The following is a 5,531-nucleotide window of genomic DNA, read 5'->3' as shown; positions in this document are numbered from 1 at the left end:
TATATATTTACATCCATATATTCTATATCTATAAATCCTTTTTCCCAGTACTTAGGACTGAATGCAGTCTGAACATGCTATCAAAGATGTCAACAGAATTACACCCTAGATGCCAGGTAGCATGTCTCCCCCTTTGTTCTTTTAGCTAAAGATTGCTCTAGATATTCAGGTATTTTGAATTTTAGCTTTTACTTGCAATTCCATATGCATTTTAGTTTTTCATATGGAGTTAGATTTCTAGTTTTAGGAAACACAAAAATTGTCATTGGAAATTTGACATTGGTGGTTTCACTTTTTATTGCTCGAGAAGCCTCCACCAGTCTCCATTTCTCAGGGAGTACAACAGGGGCAAAACACTGGTGCTCCCGACCACAGACGTTTGTCCAGCTCAAATGAAACAGTTGTCTTAAACATGGGGTTTAAGATATATAAAATAAAAGCTTTCACGTGTCTCATTGCCTGGAGAGTTTTGCTTGATAGGTTCCATACTTCTAAGTGCTCGCCAAGTTATGATCACGATTCTTGATTCTGGAGACACGAATGGCCAGCTTTCTGAACATCAGCACGTGCTTGTTGAAAATGTCAGGATCTCTGGAGGTGGAATATAGGACCTGCAAGGCCCCAGCCAGTTCTATTTCCTCCTTTAGACATTAGTGAGCTCTGGGTATCACAGAGCCTGAGAACACCATCTTCCTTCCATGCATAATTTGGATCACATGCAACCTGACCTACAAAAGAGGTAGAAGCAGAAAAGCTCAGTTCAAAGTGACCCCCCACAAAAGGCATTATTCTTACTATTACTATTATTATTAGCAAGTTAAATAGAAACAGTAGGCAAATGACTTATCTGTGATGTATTAAGAAGCAATTCATCGGAACTAGGTCAACATACCCAAAGCAAGAATGGAAAATATAGCATGAAATGAGTTACTGATAAAGATGTCCATATGCAAATTGAGTAATTGCTGAATCAGATGACCCACTGTTTGGAATGGTGTGGTCACAGAGGGAAAGTTCAAATCACACTGCATGTGCAAAGCCAGTGGCATTTCATGCTTTAGTGAACAAGAAAAGTAAAATGCTTTAATAGGCTCCATCAACCATCCAAAAGATCGTGCTCTTCCTCAGATGATGGTACTTTCACAAAGATCAAATATGAATATCCTTTTTTTAAAAAAGGAGAAAACTATAAGTTGTTTGTAAGGGCATAGCATTTAGAAACAACATATGTTCCCTGTAGTCAAGAATAGGTTCCTTACATCAGTTGAAGACATTCACAGAGGGAGGAGTTGGAGGATATAGTATCAGAAGCAGGCGGGGGAAGTTGTCATCTCTCTTCTTTTTCTGTTCTTGTCATCTTTGCCTGCCTGAAAGTAATTTCCATTTTGTATTGCTTCAAGATGTAGAGCTTTAAAAATGTTGTCTCAATACAATGTCCTCTGATATCCCTGCTTTTTGTGGAGTTTTATGGTGTATTTCTGTTAAGACTGGGTCTCACAGTCCAGGCTGTCTTAGGTTTTGCTATGTACCCCAGATAATACTGAATTCACAGCCCTCCTGTCTCAGTAACCTGAGTGCTAGATTTACAGACTGTGCCTCATTACTTATTATTATTATCAATGTTATTAGTAGAGCTTTAAAAATGTTATTAGTGTAGAATCAATGTTATTAGTGTAGAAGGCTATGTCATAGCACGAAATGTATGTATGTCATCATTCATTCATGCTGGGGCACCTTTCCTGGCCCAGTTTAGGCCCCCAGTCATAGCACCTAGTTTGCTTTCAGGATAATAGCCTGGCTTCAGGGCAGAAGACAGACTTAATGTGTTTCTGCATTTAATCATGCTCTCTGACCTCTTTTTAGTATACAAAGCAACTAGAGGATTACCATATTTCCCTGCTGAAAGCCTTCATTGTTTCCCATGTTAATGAACAAGCTCCAGACAAGTCACTTTGTTTGATACAGTCGTGGTTTGAATATGCTTGGGCCCAGGGAGTGGCACTATTTGGAGTTGTGACCTTGTTGGAATAGGTGTGTCACTGTTGGCAGGACCATGTCCTTTAAGACCCCCATCCTAGCTGTCTGGAAATCAGTCTTCCACTAGCAGCTTTCAGATGAAGATGTAGAATTCTCAGCTCTGCCTGCACCATGTCTGCCTAGATGCTGCCATGCTCCCACCTTGATGATAATGGACTGAACCTCTGAACCTGTAAGGCAGCTCCGATTAAATGTTATCTTCTATACGAATCACCTTGGTCATGGTGTCTGTTCACAGCTGTAAAACCTTAACTAAGACAGTCCCCAACGATTGTTCCTCTGCTTCTCCAACCCTGCCCATTATCATCCTCTGGCCTCATTCAGATTCTCACATTTTGCTAGTTTTTCTCTCTTACCAAAGCTTGGCATGTGTAAATCTTCTGGAACACACACGTACCATCTTACATATAACATCTTGACATACTAACCCTGAAACTCATGTGTAGTACAACTCTTTTCACAGGCTTTCTCTGTTTTCCTTACCATGCTATATTGATTTCTATACCACTGATTTCAATACCATTGGTTTATTGGTTTCTATATGTTTTTCCCAGTAGATAATACATGAATTCCATGAGGATATTAACAGTAAGCATTATATCCCTTGCCTTAACTAGATTCCTATGTTTAGTTGGCTGAATATTACATGAATGAAACAAGGAAATAATTGCAAGGCAGAATTTACATAAGCACAGAACAATTTCTATATTTCTAGATGTAGATTTTAGGAAAAACTGATGAGTTGGGAACAGAATTTCGGTCAATTCTTCCAGCAGATGTGAAGTCTTCAGCTTGTCAGGCAGGTCCCCAGAAAGATCTTCATTGAGTCTTAAGAAATGAAGAAAACAGTTAAGGCCTGCCTGACCACAATCCTGTATGTGTTCCTGGAGGTAGTCTGACTTCTTTGCAGCTTCAGGTAGGCAGGCTTTATTTTATATTTGGAGAAAATTCACATTTTTCTGTGAGTGATCCAACTATTATGGTTAAGAAACAGAACCAATGTCTCCTTCCAACTCCACTTCCATTGCTAGTAAACTAAAACTCTGAAACTATAGAGAGTTCTTGAATATTTGTCTGTGGGCTTTCCCATACTTAGTATGCTTTATTATTTCAACTTAAATATTTTCAAATATCTATTTTCTATGATGTTGTTCTCCTCTTCCTCCTCCTCCTCTTCCTCTACCACCATCACCACCACCACCTCCTCTTTTCCCTCCTCCTCCACTACCTCCTCCTCTTCTTCCTTTACTACTACCACCATCTCCTCCCCCTCCTCCTCCTCCTCTTCCCTCCTCCTCCTCCTCCTCTTCTTCCTCTTCTTTTCTTGGTTTTGTGAGTCAGGGTTTCTCTGTGTAGCCCTGGCTATCCTGGAACTCACTCTGTAGACCAGGCTAGACTCAAATCCTGAGGGGGGGGGCGGGGAGGGTGTTAATCCAGTTACATTAAAGATTGATCAACACACTGAGAGTGTCTAAGTTCACTGGGTTTCTATTCACTTTTGTTTTCTGTCTTGTGATCATGGCGCTAAGCATTTAACCAGGCAGGAGATGTGTTTTATGTTTGTTTTTCATGTTGCTTTTGTTTGGTTTTAGTGTTCTTGCTCTTTTGCATTTTGATACCATTGTTTTCCCTTTACTCCTGACATGTGCCTGTACTCTTTAAACAGCTGTAACTGTTGGACTTAAATCAGTGATATTTTCTGGTTTCAAATCCCATTGGCACTGTCAAGGATCACATTGATCTTCGGCCCATTGTGAGCTAGCTCTCTCCGTCCCTCTTCCAGCATTCTTATGACTGTTAGAGAAGTGGCTGTGCGTTCACCTGCGTATCATTAAGTTTCTCCTGGAGAGATTTACATAGACTGCACACACACGCAAGCTACATGCTTCTCTTACATGCCAACAATATTCTTTTATTTCATTTGCTGTGGTTAGAAATTTTCCACTAATCACATTTTAATTTGAACTTCTAAGTAGATAACTGAATTATAGTACTTTAAAAGTACTTCTAAAGAAATCAGTTGAGTTAGCACTGGCACTTGCCTCACATAAGGTTGAATTAGGCTACCTTAAAAATTAACTTTACGTAACTGCTTCATGACTTTCCATCTAATTTCCAAGCTAATGTAGCAAACTTCTAATGCCAAAGGTATTGCACAAGTGAATTTATTATTTTATCTTTAGAGAACTCTTTAATGAAAACTGGGTTGCATTACCATCTATTTATATCTCATTTTAGCAGCCATTGGAAGTCCCCGTAACAGCTCTCTCCAAGGATTTGAGGTTTGGCATCCACCTTAGTAAGTGTTGATTCATCATGTAACTAGTTTCCATGGAAGGGATTTGGGGTTTATCCTCTGTTCAAGCCTAATAATTATATAAGAATAATGCTACTCTATTCAATATGTGATTGCTAGGAAAGAAATGATCCATTTTACAAATGTTGGTTAATGGTCTGCTGAGTGTCACCAATTAAGCAAGGTGCAAGAGTCAGAGTTAAGTAAGAAGGGGAAAAAGGATATGCCAACATCATTTTCAAGAAGAACTAGAAGAGAAAAATTTAGAAAGTACAGGCTCGGCACAGGTCTCCAGAGGCAGGAAGGTATTCTGAAGGGGATTTCTAAGCTATTGCTGGAAGTGAAAGTAAGAATTTCCTTACTGAAGTAGCACTGGAGGGTAAAGCTGGTCAACGGATTGGCATCCCAGGCAGAAGAAACAGCTAAAGTCCTGAGGCATGAAATAGCACACTGCCCATTGCTCAGCTCTATATGAAGCACAGAGTGAGAGAGCATGTCTAGCTGGATATCAAATACCTACTGCGGTGTTACGAAGACCCAAATTCACTGCCTCGTTTGAGGAGTTCCAGAAGTAAAGTGACCTGAAGTAAAGTAAAGTGGCCTGTCAAAAGCTTCCAAATCTCCCAGGAAACTGATCTCCAAACAAGTGGATTCCGGTGTGTTGTCTTCAAAGAGGAAATAGAAATGTGTTATGAGGGAATGTTGCTAAATCTAGAAGGATTTTGAAACAACGTTCCTCTCCCTCGTTTTTCCACCTTCGCCTCCCTCCAAGACCGTCTCTACCATTCTCTATCTCCAGCCTCAAAGTAGCTAGTTTCATTGTTAAGGTTGACAGCACAGAGAAGAGTCTCGAAGCTGTGGCTTGGTCATCACTGGTATAAGAATTGAAACGTGGCCATTAGCGACTGATCTAGAGAGAGCAAGTGGGACAAAGTGTAAAAGCTCAGAGCTTAGCAGAGAGCTATGCAGTGTGCTCAAGGGTACCAAAGAAGGAAGACTGAGACAAAATACTTAAAAGAGGGAGGACAGGAGTCTCCAGTGAGAGCTCCATCTTCTCTCCAGTGAGTTCCTAAGCCGGGAGCAGTCAGCAGGGAGGCACAGACCCCAAGAGTTGCAGGGGAGCCACCGGTTGGCAGGGACAGGATCCTCTCAGCTTCCAAGTGGCAGAGGTGGATCAGTGACCTTAGCTGCCCCTCCC

General features: G+C 40.8%; 1 long non-coding RNA gene across 1 annotated transcript in view; it reads right to left on the bottom strand.

The window, feature by feature from the left end:
• Nucleotides 1–277: 277 nt before the first annotated feature.
• Nucleotides 278–5,531, bottom strand: part of LOC116072559 — an 81,378-nt gene continuing 76,124 nt past the window's right edge. Inside the window, exon 2 of the long non-coding RNA XR_004111508.1 lies at nucleotides 278–728. This is a non-coding gene — a long non-coding RNA (uncharacterized LOC116072559). The remainder of the gene's footprint in view (nucleotides 729–5,531) is intronic.

Source organism: Mastomys coucha, unplaced genomic scaffold (assembly GCF_008632895.1).
Source record: "Mastomys coucha isolate ucsf_1 unplaced genomic scaffold, UCSF_Mcou_1 pScaffold23, whole genome shotgun sequence".
Lineage (NCBI taxonomy): Eukaryota > Metazoa > Chordata > Mammalia > Rodentia > Muridae > Mastomys > Mastomys coucha.
The sequence above is the reverse complement of the archived record's forward strand: the minus strand, read 5'-3'. Positions and strand labels throughout refer to the sequence as shown.